The sequence below is a fragment of the Bubalus kerabau genome, chromosome 6, assembly GCF_029407905.1.
Source record: "Bubalus kerabau isolate K-KA32 ecotype Philippines breed swamp buffalo chromosome 6, PCC_UOA_SB_1v2, whole genome shotgun sequence".
In the NCBI taxonomy this organism is placed as follows: Eukaryota; Metazoa; Chordata; class Mammalia; order Artiodactyla; family Bovidae; genus Bubalus; species Bubalus kerabau.
In genome coordinates, this window is record NC_073629.1 from 33,026,657 (window position 1) to 33,045,030 (window position 18,374).

The 18,374-nt window shown below is 40.2% G+C and overlaps 1 long non-coding RNA gene across 3 annotated transcripts; it reads left to right on the forward strand.

Moving 5' to 3' along the window:
• The first annotated feature begins 11,683 nt into the window (after positions 1–11,683).
• LOC129656104 (uncharacterized) lies at positions 11,684–17,354 on the forward strand. 3 transcript variants are annotated; one of them, XR_008716196.1, is made up of 4 exons: positions 11,684–11,755; positions 14,999–15,130; positions 16,155–16,219; positions 16,553–17,354. It is a non-coding gene; the product is annotated as an uncharacterized LOC129656104 (long non-coding RNA). The 3 variants fall into 3 exon arrangements; XR_008716195.1 differs by lacking the exon at positions 11,684–11,755 and adding an exon at positions 14,407–14,616; XR_008716194.1 differs by lacking the exon at positions 11,684–11,755 and having other exon boundaries at positions 14,704–15,130.
• Positions 17,355–18,374: the final 1,020 nt, after the last annotated feature.

Here is an 18,374-nt window from a genome sequence, read left to right on the forward strand (position 1 = left end):
CATACTATTTCAAAAGAGCTATATCAGTAATGCTCTAAAATGCATTGCAAATATTTTATAGCAGGTAAATTTGTACAGCAAGTAAAACCATACCAAAAAGTTTGGTTAATACCTAATTACTAGGCCATCAACTGGATAGGGCCTCTAGCTAAGCTGCCTGCCATTGCTGGATTACCTCAAGAACTACTGGAAGGACAGTAACATACCAATATATAGGCTTTGGGGCTTCCCTGGTGGCTCAAGACAGTAAAGAAACTGCCCACAATGCAGGATACTTGGGTTTGATCCCTGAATCAGAAAAATCCCCTGGAAAAGGGAATGGCTACCCACCCCAGAATTCTTGCCTGGAGAATTCCAGGGACAGTGGAAACTTGTGGGCTACAGTTCATGGGGTAGCAAAGAGTTAGACACAACTGAGCAATTAACACACACACACACACACACACACACACAATTTTAGGTATAACCTTCACACCAAAAATATATGACAGAAGGACTTGGTTCATTTAACTAGTGGTTGAGGCTAACTAGTGGACACTCATGGTTATTTGGCAGTGAGGCTAGATAAGCACTCATATTGGCTGCTCTAGTTGGATCCCCCACTAACGGTTGTTTTTTTGTTTTTAGTAATTTTTCTGGTATGAGTCATTGGTGAATGGTGAATGGCTGAAATTCTGTACCATGTACGTGTGCAAGAACTGGAATGGCATGAAATAGGCAAAGCAGAAAGGGAATAGAAAGAGGGGAAAGGTGGAAGAAACATTCTATAATTTATGAAAAAAAATGAGTAATTGTGCTTCATTTTCTTTTATTAAAAAAGCACTGGCTGTTTTCTTGTCCCTTATCTAATACAATTGTCAGTACAGGGTAATTAGTTGGTGAATTTTTAGTAAATAAGAACTAGTTAATTAATTATAAGCGCTTAATTTCCCACTAAGGGCTTCCCAGGTGGCACTAGTGGTAAAGAACACTCCTGCCAATGCAGGAGACATAAGAGACGTGGGTTTAATCCCCCGATTGAGAACATCCCCTGGAGGAGGGCATAGCAACCCACTCCAGTATTCTTGTGTGTAGAAGCCCATGGACAGAGGAGCCTGGTGAGCTACTGTCCATAAGGTCACAAAGAGTCAGACATGACTGAAGCTACTTAGCAAGCACTCCCAGCAAATAAGCACCAAAAAGCTATTGGACTTCCCTAGTAGCTCGGATGGTAAAGAATCTGCCTGTAATGCAGGAGACCCGGTATTCTTGCCTAGAGAATTCTAAGGACAGAGGAGTCTCTCGGGCTACAGGCCACGTAAACCAAGAGTTGGAAATGACTGAGCAACTGGCGCACGCGGTGCGTGCGCGTGCACACACACACACACACAGACTTGAGATATACCCTTCCTACCAGAAATATATGGGAGAGGGGCTAAAGGTTTTTGGTGTTTTTTTTTTTTTTTTTTCATAATTTTTCTGGTATGATTCATTGGTGAATGACCAAAAGTCTGTACAGCATACATATCCAAAAGTAGAATAGCAGAAAATAGGCAAAGCAGAAAGGGAACAGGAAGAGGGGAAAGGTGGGAGAAACATTTTATAATTTATGAAAAAATGAGTAATGGACTTCATTTTCTTTGATGAAAAATGCACTGGTTGTTAATCTTGCACTAAATATATGATCCCTTTTGTCCCTGTATCTCCATGTAGTTGATAACATCCCTGGGCTGTATTTGGTCTGTGCAGGGACTCATCACACTGAGGTTGGCATGGCTTCCGGTTGGGTATTTGTAGAGACAGCTGATCTCTCCAGAGTAGCCCTCCCAAGATGAGTGTCTCTTGCATAAGCAATACCCAGAGAAGTTATGGGGCATGTTATTGCTCACTGGGACAGGTGGGGGAATCTCACAGGCTGACTGGCTGGTGAGGATGCCAGCAACTACAGAAGTGGTGACTATCAGCTTGGGCTTGTTGATCTACTTGGCCTTCCATTCAAAAGCTTCACACATTTCCTGTACATGAATAGAAGAAATTCTATAAATTTCAACTCTAAGCTGACTTGCATTACTATTTTTTGAATTACATTAATCTCTCCCACCCTTCATTCTTCAGCATCCTCACCAGAATGGAGTCTCCAGATCCTTCATTTCCAATTGAAATTGTAGGGATTTAGGCTTTCTATATGGTCTCAGTGATCTTTCATAAGTGACTGATTGTGTGCTTTCCAGTCAAAATGATATGGAACATAGTTCGCCTGCATCAGGACAGTGAAGAGATTATTATTCTAAGGAATACTCCCACAAGAGCCAAGGTGTTTCCAAAGTCCAGCCCATCACACTTGTAGTGGAGCAGGAATTTGGTGACCCAACCAATAGAAAAGTCTGAGTGGTTCTCAAGAGTGGATACCATGGCAGCAAAACCAGGAGAAACACAAAGAAGGCAGAGTAAGACCTCGGTGGTCCCAACACCTTGTAGTAAAATCAAAGAAAGTCATCTTGAAAAATTAATGGAGCAATTCCAAAGCCCCAGTTGCCAAGAGCCAGGAGAATGTTCATTTGTCTATTTCTGAGGGAAAAGAAGCAAAGTGCTGAATCAGAACAAATGGAAAGATTGACTGATCATTTCAACATCAGATGTTGGAGTAACTGGGAGGCCAGGAGTCTCACACTGCCTCTATGCTGATTTTCTTTATTCTCATCCTTATTTCCTAAATTTGAGAGTGGTTGGAGTAGGTGACCTCAAGTTGCTATGTTTCAGTGTCTCTACTGTTCTAATTACTCCCCTTGGAGAGAAGTCCATGACTAAGGATACAGTGCTTCATCAATGCCAGCTTTGGATGGATTCTGAGTGGAAGATTGTTTCCATCTGGGTCCACAGGAATATGGACTTTCCTAAATTTTCCTTGGCGATGGAGCTGTGTTTCAATTGACAACCACTTCCTATGAGCCAGCGATTTCCCTTATGTTAGAGTCATCACTGTGCTGGAATTATTAAAAATCTGTGTGCTTCTTGTTGGCCTGTTTAGAATTTCTGCCTGTGAGCTGCTGTGGAAGGTTTTGTTCAACCTGTTCTTGAAGGTAAAAAGATTTTTATTCACAGTCCTTTCCTCATTTACGTGTCTTTCAGGCCAATGAGAGCTTGGTAGAGAGTCTCATCCTTTCTTTTGATGGTGTGATTTCATTTCCCACATTCCAGCAAAGGCATAGATCAGATGAGTATGAAGGCAGAGGTGAGGCCAGGCTTGAAGTGTCCCAGAACTGGCAGGTACTTGGCCTATTTGGTGAAGTACTAGGTCAGCTGGTGGGCAGAACCTACTACCCAGAGGAATAGACTGGGAAACTCTCACTGAGAAAGCTCCCTGGGAGTTGCAGATTGCTTAAGAAACCACAGATTTCCAAATAACTTTTATGTTTAAATCTGAAGAGGGAAGGGGGAGGATCTGAATGACTTCCTTGTGTGTTACAGCAAACCTGTAATTTATAGGCAATTCAGGGCTGATGGTATCTTTGTTTCTCCAAGAGGGAATTTTAAACTTTATCAATTGATGGTTTTTGCTAAAATGAAACCTTAAAACTGGAAAACTCTGATTTAAATGTACTCTATTTCCCTTACATGCTAATATTAGCAATTACTAATGCTTACTCAGCATGTGCTGTGTTCCAAGCAGTGTTCTGAGTCAATCATTAATAATTAAATTCACTCATTAACTCTCACTAAAACCCCATGTGGTCGGTACTGTATTTATTCCATTACTCCCATTTTACTTATTTGGAAATGGAAACAGAAAGGATAATAGTGTATGTCTATTTAATACCTGTAGCTATCTCCCTGAGGAGTAATTTCACTCAGGGCAAAAATGAACCATCCAGTAGGAGTTGAGAGTCCTGGCTTCAGGTATAGATTCTGCCATGATAACTTCATGAACTCCCTGTACTTCCAGGGTCAAGTTATCTGACTCATCTTTGCCTTTTGTTGTTGTTGTTGTCACTCAGTCATGTCTGACTCTGCAACCCCCTGGACTGCAGCACACCAGGCTTCCCTGTCCATCACCATCTCCCAGAGCTTGCTCAAACTCATGTCCATTGAGTCAGTGATGCCATCCAACCAATTTGTTCTCTGTCATGCCCTTCTCCTCCTGCCTTCAACCTTTCCCAGCATCAGAGTCTTTTCCAATAAGTCAGCTTTTTGCATCAGGTGGCCAAAGTATTGGAGCTTCAGCTTCAGCATCAGTCCTTCCAATGAACATTCAGGGTTGATTTCCTTTAGGATTGACTAGTTTGATCTGCCTGCAGTCCAAGAGACTCTCAAGAGTCTTCTCAAAACACTGCAGTTCCAAAACATCAATTATTCAGCACTCAGCCTTCTTTATGGTTCTACTCTCACATCCATACATGACTACTGGAAAAAAACATAGCTTTGACTCTATGGACCTTTATTGGCAAAGTAATGTCTTTACTTTTTAATATGTTGTCTAGGTTTGTTATAGCTTTTCTTCCAAGGAACAAGTGTCTTTTTTAAAAAATAATTAATTTATTTTAATTGGAGGCTGATTACTTTACAATATGTGGTGGTTTTTGACATACAGTCACATGAATCAGCCATGGATGTACATGTGTCTCCCATCCTGAACCCCCTTCCCACCTCCCTCCCCATCCTATCCCTCAGGGTCATCCCAGTGCACCAGCCCTGAGCGCCCTGTCTCGTGCATTGAACCTGGACTGGAAATCTATTTCACATATGATAATATACATGTTTCAATGCTATTCTCTCAAATCATCCCACCCTCACCTTCTCCCACAGAATCCAAAAGTCTGTTCTTTACATCTGTGTTTCTTTTGCTGTTTCACATATAGGGTCATTGTTACCATCTTTCTAAATTCCATATATATGCATTAATATACTATATTGATGTTTTTCTTTCTGACTTACTTCACTCTGTATAATAGGCTCCAGTTTCATCCACCTCATTAGAACTGATTCAAATGCATTCTTTTTAATAGCTGAGAAATATTCCATTGTGTATGTATACCACAGCTTTCTTATCCATTCATCTGCCAATGAACATCTAGGTTGCTTCAATGTCCTGGCTCTTGTAAACAGTGCTGCAATGAACATTGGGATACACGTGTCTCTTTCAATTCTGGTTTCCTCAGTGTGTATGCCCAGCAGTGGGATTGCTGGGTCATATGGGAGTTCTATCTCCAGTTTTTTAAGGAATCTCCACACTGTTCGGAGAAGGAAATGGCAACCCACTCCAGTATTCTTGCCTGGAGAATCCCAGGGACAGAGGAGCCTAATGGGCTGCCGTCTATGGGGTCGCACAGAGTCAGACACAACTGACGTGACTTAGCAGCCACACTGTTCTCCATAGTGGCTGCACTAGTTTGCATTCCCATCAACAGTGTAAGAGGGTTCCCTTTTCTCCACACCCTCTCCAGTATTTACTGTTTGTAGACTTTTTGATAGCAGCCATTCTGACTGGTGTGAGATGGTACCTCATTGTGGTTTTGATTTGCATTTCTCTGATAATGAGTGATGTTGAGCATCTTTTCATGTGTTTGTTAGCCATCTGTATGTCTTTGGAGAAATGTCTGTTCAGTTCTTTGGCCCATTTATTGATTGGGCTTATTTTTCTGATATTGAGCTGCATGAGCTGCTTGTATATTTTTGATATTAATTCTTTGTCAGTTGCTTCATTTGCTATTATTTTTTCCCATTCTGAAGGCTGTCTTTTCACCTTGCTTATAGTTTCCTTCATTGTGCAAAAGCTTTTAAGTTTAATTAGGTCCCATTTGTTTATTTTTGCTTTTATTTCCATTACTCTGGGAGGTGGGTCATAGAGGATCCTGCTGTGATTTATGTCAAAGAGTGTTTTGCCTATGTTTTCCTCCAGGAGTTTTATAGTTTCTGGTCTTACATATAGATTCTTAATCCATTTTGAGTTTAGTTTTGTGTATGATGTTAGAAAGTGTTCTAGTTTCATTCTTTTACAAGTGGTTGACCAGTTTTCCCAGCACCACTTGTTAAAGAGACTGTCTTTCCTCCATTGTATATTCTTGCCTCCTTTGTCAAAGATAATGCATCCATAGCTGTGTGGATTTATCTCTGGGCCTTCTATTTTGTTCCATTGATCTATATTTCTGTCTTTGTGCCAGTACCATACTGTCTTGATGACTGTAGCTTTGTAGTATAGTCTGAAGTCAGGCAGATCGATTCCTCCAGGAGGAACAAGTGTCTTTTAATTGCATAGCTGCAGTCACTGTCCTCAGTGATTTTGGAACCCAAAAAAATAAAGTCTGCCACTGTTTCCATTTTTTCCCCATTTATTTGTCATGAAGTGATGGGACTGGATGCCATGATCTTCATTTTTTGAATGTTGAATTTTAAGCCAGCTTTTTCACTCTCCTCTTTCACCTTCATCAAGAGGCTCTTTATTTCCTTTTCACTTTCTGCCATTAGGGTGGTGTCATCTGCATATATGAGGTTATTGATATTTCTCCCGGCAATCTTGATTCCAGCTTGTGGTTCATCCAGCCTGGCATTTCACATGATGTACTCTGCATAGAAGTTAAATTAGCAAGGTGACAATATACGGCCTTGATGTACTACTTTCCCAATTTTGAACCAGTCTGTTGTTCCATGTCCAGTACTAACTGCTGCTTCTTGACCTGCATACAGGTTTTTCAGGAGGCAAGTAAGGTGTTCTGGTATTCCCATCTCTTAAAGAATTTTTCACAGTTTGTTGTGATCTACACAATTAAGCAGAGCTAGATATTTTTCTGGAATTTTCTTTCTTTTTCTATGATCCTACAGATGTTGGCAATTTGATCTGGTTCCTCTGTCTTTTCTAAATTCAGTTTGTACATCCAGAAGTTCTCAGTTCATGTACTGTTGAAGCCTAGCTTGGAGGAGTTTCAGCATGACCTTGCTAGTATGTAAAATGAGCGCAATTGTGTGGTAGTTTGAACATTGTTTGGCATTGCCCTTCTTTGCAAATGGAATGAAAAGTGACCTTTTCCATTCCTGAGGCCACTGCTGAGTTTTCCATATTTGCTGGCATATCAAGTTCAGCACTTTCATAGCATCATCTTTTAGAGTTTGAAATAGTTCAGTTGAAATTCCATCACCTCCACCAGCTTTGTTTGTAGTTATGCTTTCTAAGGTCCACTTGACTTCACACTCTAGGATGTCTGGCTTTAGGTGAGTGATAACACCATCATGGTTATCTGGGTCATTAAGATCTTTTTTGTATAGTTCTTCTGTGTGTTGTTGCCACCTCTTGTTAATATCTTCTGCTTCCCTTAGGTCCATACCATTTCTGTCCTCTATTGTGCCCATCTTTGCATGAAATGTTCCCTTGGTATCTCTAATTTTCTTAAACAGATCTCTATTCTTTCCCATTCTATTGTTTTTCTCTATTTCCTTGCATTGATCAATTAGGAAGATTTTCTTATCTCCTCCTACTATTCTTTGGAACTCTGCATTCAGATGTCTATATCTTTCCTTTTCTCCTTTTCCTTTTACTTCTCTTCTTTTCTCAACTATTTGTAAGGCCTCCTCAGACAACTATTTTGCCTTGTTGTGTTTCATTTTCATGGGGATGGTTTTGATCACTGCCTCCCATACAATGTTATGAATCCCTGTCCATAATTCTTCAGGCACTCTGTCTATCAGAGCTAATCCCTTGGATCTATTTGTCACTTTCACCATATAATTGTAAGGGATTTGATTGAGGTCATATCTGAGTGGCCTAGTGGTTTTCCCTACTTTCTTCAATTTAAGTCAGAATTTTGCAATAAGAAGAAAGCCCTTATAGGGCTATTAATGTTCTTTCATTCTGGCCTTTTTTCATCAGTAAAGCCAGTCTATGATTCTAAAGCAGGAGTATGATTCTAGAGCAGGTGCAGTCTCTCAAAGGACTGTAAGGACTAGGACTACAGTGGAAATGAGGGTAGGGTGAGGGAGGAGGGCGAAATGCAGGTACAACCCTTAATCCAAGTACAGGGTATAATGGATGAGAACACATCCTGGACTTGGAACTTAGGAGAAGTCTAGTGCAGCCTCTACCACTAACACTGAGGGGCTTGAGAAAGTCACTTAATCCTCCGGCTTCCTAGCTCATGCATGTGTAGCAAACAATCTCACTGGTCCTTCTCAGAAGGAATGACAACCCACTCCAGTATTCTTGCCTGGAGAATTCCATGGACAGAGAATCTGGTGGGATAAAATCCATGTGGTTGCAAAGAGTGGACATGACTGAAGCAACTAATATTCCCAGAAGCAGATTAACATGCTTCACTCTGTCTCCCTTTCCCCTGTGCCTTCACTCCTGATACTAGAATATCTAACAGTGCTTTTGAGTGGGACAAATGTCCAGATTCTCAAATTTCTTATGTACTTACCACTAGAATTCATCTGCCTGAAAATGAAGTTTATAATCTCAAGATTTTCCTTCTTTGCTTTCCCTTTTTCACAATTGTTGTTCTTCTCAATGGAGAAAGAAAACAATATAAAGCATATGGGTCACAAACATTATAGGTTTAGCTCTTTCTCTTCAATGAGGCAGCCAGTAAGAAGATGCAGAGATGCAAATCTTTGTGAGACACTGATGGGGGTCTTTGGTCTTGAGGTTGAGCCCAGTGACCATGTCAAAGGTGTCAAAGGAATTTCAAAGGCAAAATTCAAGACAAAGAGGGCATCCCACCTATCCAGCAGCTTCCAATTTCCATGGGCAAACAGCTGGAGGGTTTCAATACTCACTCAGACTACAATATCCAGAAAAAAATCATTCTGAACTTGTTCCTTCACCTACCAGGTGGCATTACTTCCACTAATTAGACCAGAAATATCACTTTGACAAGGTAATCTGTCCCAAGGGCTTCGCTCACCTGCACCCCTACACTGCAAATCTTACAAGCTGTACCAACAACCTGCCCCTCAAGAAGAAGGTCCATTACAGCCCCTCCTGCTCTGTAGGGTGGTATTCCCTTAGCCATGGGTCTCAATAAAGTTTCCTTTAAGTTGATTGGAGCAGCAAAAAAAGGATTTCAGATTTAAACTATAACTTAACTATGGGGCTTCCCTGGTGGTGCTAGTGGTAAAGAACCCACCTGCCAATGCAGGACATCTAAGACACGGGCATTTGATCCCTGGGTTGGGAAGATCCCCTGGAGGAGGGCATGGCAACCCACTCCAGTATTCTTGACTGGAGAATCCCATGGACAGAGGATCCTGGTGGGCAACAGTCCATAGGGTTACAAAGAGTTGGACATGACTGAAGCGACTTAGCAAGCCACATGCAAACCTTAACTATATCAGTAATCACAGTGAATGTAAATGGGCTAAATACTCTAGGCATAAGTCAAAGATTTCTCATTTATTTTCTCATTTTAAAACTGCTTAAAAGTATGCTGCTTATGAGACACATACCACAAATAAACAGCAAGACTGAAGTATAAGGATGGGAAAAATATACAACATAAACACTAGCCAAAGGAAGTTGGTGTAGCTATATTGATATCAGAAAGAGTAGACTTTAAGATAATAAGTAGTCTTTGAGAATAAAGAAGGACATTTTATAAGAATTATGAATTATTATATAATATTAATTAGTATAATAAATATTAGATCAATTATTATAATAATTGATCCAACAAGAGATATCAAAATTGAAAATCTCTATCATATATAAACTGACAAAACTGAAAGGAGAAATTGACAGTTCACAATTACACTGTGAGCTGTTAAAGTATCTCTCCACTTTAAAGTATCTCTCCACTTTAACAGAACATAGAAAAGTCAGTAAGTGTCTAGATATGAGTGGATTATTAATAAATTTGACCTAATTTGCATACATACATCACTGTATCCACAGTTGCACAATCATGCTTTTCAAGTGTACAAGAAGAAATAAGGAGTGTAGGGATACTTGTTTCCAGAGAGTTCCATCACTTAAAGTACCTCCAAAGAGGCAATACTCTGATAGAGAGACAGAATCTAACAGGTGGCACTCATAGATGTGTACATAGATATCTGAGATTGTTGCCATAGGAATGAGCGTATGGGAAGCCAGGTAAGAGTATTAAAAGAAGGCATTCTTCCAGTAAAAGGTTAGTCACAGGTTGGAAGAAATAAAGGGAGGAGGTGCAGTTCCCAACCCTTATAACCTTGTAGAGAGATACTGTACTCACAGTGAAAATCATCAGCCTATACCTGTATCAAACTATTCATTAATGTTCATTTATTTATTTAATAATGACCTAATGAATGCCTATATTGTGCCAGGTACCATGAGAATGCTCAGTTATATAAGTAAACAAGACATAGGGCTCACTGTCACTGGTACAGATAGGTAAATAAGTGGGAAATTATGATCTGGTGAATTGAGTTCTATAAGAAAAGTTCATCTGGATTTAATTGGGTCCAACTATTAGAGCCAAATAAAAGGGAGCCCAGCTTGAGGAGTGGGCAGCTCTGCATCTGGAGTTAAGGATTCCCAAGGGAAGGGACAGAGGTAGATAGAGGGAATCAATAAAATGTGTTTGGATAAGATAATCTTGAGAATATCCTGAATTTAGTACTGAGATTCTAGAAAGATGGGGGAAGGGAAGCTTAACAAAGTGATAATGCAAAAATTCACCACTAAAAAAATTAAATAGCTCTAATCTACAGATGATATGTCTGAGGAAGCAAAAAAAGTGAAATACTAAAAAGTGTGCTTCTGTACATATAAAGAGATATGAAGATAAGAACATAAGAAACAGATAATAATGGATTATTCTGGAAAATGGGACTACAGAACAAGTGTGGACCATTGTAAAAATAGCCACGCTGGTTTATAGCTTTTTGCATCAGGATTTGATTTGGCTTTGCTATTTGCTTTGATTGATAGAGAGCAGTTGAAGGGATAATACTGTGTGAGTTCCTGGTCTAGTTTTGAAGAGGCCATGTGGTTTTTGCTCTCACAATCTTAGAATGCTGAGAGTGCCATGTGAGCAGGGCTAGCCTGAGGGAAGACAAGAAACATGCGGCCTGTCACTTTACTGGCCCTAGCTGATAGCCAGGCAGCCCCAACAATGGGCCAGGCTGCTGACTGTCAGCTGACCATAGAGGCATATGTCAGCCCAGCCAAGACCAGTAGAAAGAATACCCAGCCCATCCTAGCCCAAATCGTTGATTCATAGAATTGAGAACTAAATTCATTGTTGCTGGTTTTTTTTTAATTTAAACTTTTTGAATTGTGGTAAAAAACATGTGCTGTAATATTCACCCTCTTAACCATTTTTAAGTGTACGTTCAGCAGTGTTTACTATAATCACATTGTTACACAACAGCTGTCTAGAGCGTGTTCATCTTCCCAACTTGAAACTCCATACCAACTGAACAAAACTCCCCATTTCCCCCTCCCCACAGTCTCCTGTAACCACAGTCTACTTTATGTGTCCATGCTTTTGACTAATCTAGATACCTCCTGTAAGGGAAATCATACAGCATTTGTCTTTTTGTGATGGGTTTATTTCACTCCACAAAATTCATCCATGGTGTAGCATGTAAAATGATCACTATTATAAGCCACTATATTTGAGGGAGGTTTATCATGCAGTAAAAGTTAACTGATATAAAAAGGATAGTCTCAAAGGGTTTGATTCATTAAGTCTGGGATAAAGACTTGAAATCTGGTGAAAATATTGGTTTAGATACTAGTTGGAGGAAATAGCAAGAGAAGAGAATTCAGAGTTAAACTACAAGCCACACAAGAGACTTGAGGACTAGGGTAAGTCCTGTGAGACATTGTTTAGATCAGTGTTCCCTCAACTGCCCTTCAGAGTTGTGTCAATGAGTGCTGTGTTCAGGATGAAAAAAGTTCTTTGGTTGAATATGTTGGGGAAATGCTGCATATATATTATATATAATTATATCATATTATATATTTTTATATACTTATTATATGTAGAATATAGTCTAAGTAATATTGCTTCTGTTCAATAGAAATATATTGGGAGCCCCATATATAACTCTAAAATTTTTTTTTTTAACTCTAAAATTTTTAATAGCCACATTTAGAAAAATAAAAAGAAACAGGTAAAGTTAATTTAATAATATTTTATTTAATCTAATTGATCTATAACATCATTTTATCATGGGACTACTAATTTATATCAATTATATAAAAGTTATTTGGATATTTTACTTTTTTTTCCTTTATGAGTCTTCCGAAGCTGGTGTGTATTTCAGCTTAAATATATATCTCTTAGGCCCTCCCCCTCTTTTGAGGGATGCTATAGGAGGCAACTGTCTATAAAATAGGCCTTGTGTTTACTGGGAGGATGCTCATCTTCCCATTATACAGTCTTCTCTTTATGAAAATCCTGGGGAGAAGTCTGTTTTTGTTCTTAGAATCTAAAATAGTTGGGCTTGTCTTGTTGGTTTGTTCTGATCTTTCAGACATTATATATTGTGTAACTGATTTCTTTTTCTATTTTTTACTGGCTACTAGAAATGTAGAATCAAATCTGTGGCCTATACACAGTATGAATATAGGATACATTTCCCCAAATGTGTTCTGTTTACTATCAGTTTGCAAACCACTGGTGTTCTTCAGAGCATGTTTTGTGAGACACTACAGCTGATTGGAACAGTCACTTGTCAGATCCAAATGATAACACTGATACTGATTGAAAAAAAAAAAACAAACTGGTTATGGAGAGAGCAACTAGAGACAGCAGAACAAGAGTGGGGCAGGTGAGCATCCATGGGCAGGAACAATGGGCAAGGTCTGAGCACCTGGTCCAATAGACTTCCTGCCTTCCATCTGGGTTCTCAGAGCTTCTAGCCAGGAGGTTTTTAAAGAACACCTTCCCTGGTGGCTCAAACGGTAAAGCGTCTGCCTACGATGCAGGAGACCTGGGTTTGATCCCTGGGTCAGGAAGATCCCCTGGAGAAGGAAACGGCAACCCACTCCAGTACTCTTGCTTGGAAAATTCCGCGGACAGAGGAGCCTGGTAGGCTACAGTCCATGGGGTTGCAAAGAGTTAGACACGACTGAGCAACTTCACTTTCTTTCTTTCTAGCCAGGGCGTGGCCCATCTGTTTCTTGTTGCTGGAAATGGTGTCAGCTGCCTCCGGCTAGTCTGTGGTGGCCCAGATCGACTGGTTAGAAGGGAACCCCAGCAGCCAGCACCAAGCAGCCTTAGGAGTCCAGGGGCCCTGCAGCTGAGAGGGTCCTCACTTCCCTGGTGATTTTCCCAGGGCAGGACCCAGGACAGGCCACTCCCTCCAGCGGATAATCCACCTTTGGATTCTGACCTTGACAGCTCAAGCCAACACAAGACGCCCCTACCGAGGTTTTGGGCGTGGGGGGTGGGAACTGCCAATCTTCAGCACTGGATCACCCAGTCTGTGGGTGTGGATGAAGAGCGCAGGTAGCTGGGAGAATTGTGAAGGGCAGGAGATGTAAATCACTGACACCTCCAACACGCTGTCACTTGTCTCCTTCTGGGAACAGGGATGGGGATTTCCTCACTGGGCTCCCCCACCCTTCCCGCCCAGTCCAGGCCAGCCATGACAGCAAACAGGCTTTCTTCAACCTGTCAGCTACAAATTGGCACTTACCAAGAGCATTGCCAATGACTGAACAACAAAGCCATTTGCCATCTGCCTCTATGAAGATTGAATCCCATGCTCCTAAAGCTGTTGAGCTTCAACAATCCCTGAGGGAGTTCAGGGTGGAGTGAGGCACTCTGTGATCCAGGCAATCTGGTGGGACAGGTCTTTAGATAGTTGGATGTTTTTAGAAACAGATTTTATGATCTCAGTCCTTGCATCTCTTCATATCTAGAGAAGCACTAAATCCCTTCATGGTTACATCAGACCCTCATGACTAACAAAAAACGTTTTGTAAATTGAGTGCTTCATGATATTGAACTCCCCCTTCACCAAAACCTTATATATTGACTTTCCCCCAATGCCGCTTTAGAGCAGTCTCTCATCTGAGTTGCTGCCTCCCGGGCTGCAGTCCTCATTTGCCCCAAATAAAACTTAACTCACAACTCTCAAGTTGTACATCTTTTTTTAGTCAACAAACCTAAGAAATTTTGGGCCCTCTGCCCTTTACCTATGCTCTGTGCGCCTCCACCTCCACACTCCTCGGCCTGGGAAAGGGGAGTGATGGAAGATGTGGGGTGGGACACAGGTAGAAAAATGGAGAGAGCGCCTAGGTGCCTGCAAGTGCGCTCGCCAGGGAAGCCACTTGGGGTCGCTCCGTCTGAGCTCCAGCGCCCAGGGGCCGAGGTGGGGAAGGGAGGGCGGGGGTGAGGGGGAAGAGGAGCAGCCGCTTTCACAGCCCGGGGATCTTTCCTTGCAGGAGCGGGTGCTGGTGGTTCTCCGCCACACAGCTCTGGGCAACCGACTGCTCCACCCGGTCGCCTGGGGCAGCGCGGTTGGGTCACCACCTGTCATTTTACTCCAAACCACCCCGGCTCCCTCTTGGAGGCCCTTTCCCCGCCCCGAGGGCGATCAGTCAGGCGCAGCGTGATGACTTCAGATTCCTAGAAGGGGTGTGCTGCAGTCAGGGAGCCAGGTCCTAAAACACCGAGTGCTAACCCCCTGACCTCTCCACTTCGCTTTCCCCCTCAGGTTTGAGTGTGATCCAAAAATTGGAGCCTGGACTGGGATGAAGAGTGGCCTCAGGGTGTGGGTGGGCCAAAGGGCGGCAGAGTGTGGGCTAAGATCACGGACACCTGAGTCATGCCGACAGCTTTCAAAGCATTTTCCAGCCCTTTGACCTTAGGCAAGTCTCTCAGCCTCTCTGTGCCCGTTTCCAGTGAAGTGGGAATAATCACCATGACTACCGCAGGGGGTCCTCACGGAAATCCAGAGATTTGATGTTTATTAGAGTGCTGAGGACCGGGCCTGTTCATAGAGTGCTATGTAAATGTTGATTAAATCAAGAAAGCAGCAGGAAGGGACAGGGAGAGAGTTCTGGGGGGAATACCGAGGGTGACTTCCTTCCTGGCAGAGCCAAAGCAATGAGATAAGGAGCCATGTGGTGTGTGGACTCTCCAGATGAAGACAGCAATCCAGGCACATTACAGAAGGCTAAAGTGCAAGCCACCGGGATCACAGAGGGATGCGGATCTCTGGGCCAGAGGTGCTGTAATGGCTGTGAAATATGTCAGATCCACAAAAAATTAAGTTCAAGTTTTCCCTTTTTAGTTCGTATACAAAATGACTGGGTCCCCACTCTGTGTACATCTGGAATCTTCTTTTCTGCAAACTTATAAGGGCATTCAGTTTACAGTGGAATATCTGATCAACAGTTCTGAGTCCTTTCACATAATTTATCATCCAAACCCAGACACGCTTGAGATGAAAGGGGCATTAGAAATACATAATTTTTAAAAGCAACTATACTCCAATAAAAATTAATAAAATTCTAATGCCTATTAAAAAAAGAAACATGTAATTTTTGAAATGTTTACTTTTGCTCAGTGTTTTGCTATACAAATGAACTTAAATAGTTCTGTTAAAACTATTCGCAAAGATTTTTTTTCTAAAAAGTGAATATATATGCACAGTAAATAAATATTTAAAATTTCAAATAATTATTCTTGCTATATATTCACAAACATCAATAAATTTCTTAGCCATATTTCTAAGTAAGGTGTTACTGGCATTTTTCTGAAGAATAAAGATTTTTCAGTATGGTTTTATTATTTTTTATAATGTTGCTTGAAATCTTTAAAATTGCTTTTCATGGTTAATCATTTCAAAGATGTTGATACCTTTGATAAGAGATTGCTAGGGCTGCCACAACAAAATGCCAGTCTAGATGGCTTATACAATATAAATTTATTTCCTCATAGTTCTAGAGGGCTGGGTTGGCTTCTTCTGAGGCCTCTCTCTTTGGTTGATAGATGCCCGTCTTCTCCACGTGTCTTCACATGGTCTTCCCTCTGTTTGTCTCTACGTGTGTGTCCTAATCTTTCATAAGGAAACCAGTCATGTTGGATTAGGGGTCACCCTAATGACCTTGTTTTACCTCAATTACTTCTTTAAGGGCCTTATCTCCAAGTACAGTCACAGTCTGAGGTACTTAGGGTTAGCACTTCAACATATGCATTTTGGAGTGATAGAATTCAGTCCATAATAACTCTACTGATTTTTCTTTGTAGGCCAGAAAATTTTTAATTGAGGAAAACTCTCCTTAAAGATGCTCAGAGGAAATTCTGCTAAATGGGTATGTTTGTACTCAGTCAGTCAGTCGTGTCCAACTCTGTGATCCCATGGACTATACCCCACCAGGTGCCTCTGTCCATGGAATTTTCGAGTCAAAACTATTGGAGCGGGTTTCCATTTCCAAGGGGTTCTCCCTACCCAGGGATTAAACCTGTGTCTCTTGCACCTCTTGCATAGGCAGTGTATTCTTTGCCACTGAGCCTCCTAGGAAGCCTGCTAAATGGGGGATATTCTCAGTGGGGGATATTCTCAATTCTGTTTTTTTCTATTAAAATGTTTTAATATTATAATGCTAATATTTTAACAGATGCTATCTTTTTGCTTCCATCCACAGAAGATTTCTTCAACAACTATCTTCATGACTCCTTCGAATGTTTCCCCAAACTTAGATGCAAGATTGTCCACCTCTTCAGTACACCTCTTGTACACCTCTCATCTAATTAGCAATAAATATATCCAATTAAAAATCATACTAAAAATAGTAGCTCTATCAAAATGGTCTTCTTTACAAATTGAAATATTTCAAAATTTTAAAATTTCAAAATTGTACATTATATACATTTGAGCACTTCTTGTTTAATTTGTTCAGTGCCTCTTTCAAGGTCTTCTTATTTGCAAAATTCTTTTTTGATAATATTAACTTATGAAAACTTCAAACATTAAAATGTTTTAGAGCTTCTCCATTAAATACTTTGTTAAAACATTTATAACCAGTTGGGAATAAAATGCAACCAAAATGCAGAAGACATACAGATTTTTTTAAGTTCAGTACCACTGTGGAACACTTTGAGTTAATTAAGAAATAATTCTTTAATGGTCCAAACATTTCTAAAATCAAACAGAAAATAGGCAGCAAAGAGAAGCTTGTACTGTCACATTGATGTATATTTTCTTGATTCAACATCAGCATTGTCTAAAAAGTTATAGATCAGTTACTCTTTACATACAAAAATATTTGAAAATTTTATAACTTTTATCTTGAATGATAGAATGTCACATTTTAAAACACATTAGTGAGTGATTTGTGACTTCAGCTAACTCCCAGGACATTTCTGCTCTGTAGAGTTTTTTAAATTTAGAAAGAATATTTTTTTTTTACATAATGTTGTTTTCCACTGATATTTAAATTCATCACCACAAAAATAATTTTTAATGTTTAACTTTTAAACTGAATTTACAATAGCATTTACAATAATGTCAGATGTTTCACCTTTGATGAAATAAACCACAAAAAGATTTACTTTGATTTCATGAACTAGGTGAAAAAATTCAACTATTATTAGAATTAACTTATCTGATTTTCTATATAATGCATCGGATTACATCAATATAAATTTGGTATTGTGTAAAAGCTTGTGAATTTATTCTGCAAACAGAATTTGACTTTAATAATTGTGTGCACACATACACACATACATACACAGTAGAAAAAGAAATGAATTTGGTACTTCTGTTCTTATAAGAAAAGTGTTCTTATATTTACCTAAATTGACATATTATGCTTCACCAAGTGATATAAAATACCTTTAGTAACTACCTCTGTTAAGTAATCAAATTTAAGTAAAATCTTCCTAAACTAATTAGTAATTTAGAAATAGATGGTGATGCTTATTCAGCAGATTTGTGTCCTCTGGTTTTCACGCAATACACAACAACCCTATGGTAGACAGTTAATGTCAACTAACATCTTACACAAGTTATACATTCATCTCAACTTTCTTGGAGTATGAAAATTCAGTACTTAATTTTTCATTATATAGTCACTTTAATTGTATATAGCTTATTGCTAACAAAAGCAGTTACTTGAAAAATAGAAAGTGTTGTCAGAGAATAAAATAAGTGGTTGTAGATTTATGCCACACAACAAATGACAAACCCTGTAGCAAGAGTGTTCAGATTAGTCTCTACAAGCTCAATGGTATGACTGCTTGATTTCTCCTGTTCATATTTCACATAATTCTAACCTGTATTTTCCAAAACTTCCCACTGATCCCATGTTGGCGACCTAATGATTTTATGCATCTTGCAGGCCATGGTTCAGGGCACGCACAGTAGGTGGCCCACCAAGAAGCCACAGTATCAAGACCTCCCCTTCTAGCTGGGCTGCTGCTGCTGCAGCTAAGTCGCTTCAGTCGTGTCTGACTCTGTGCGACCCG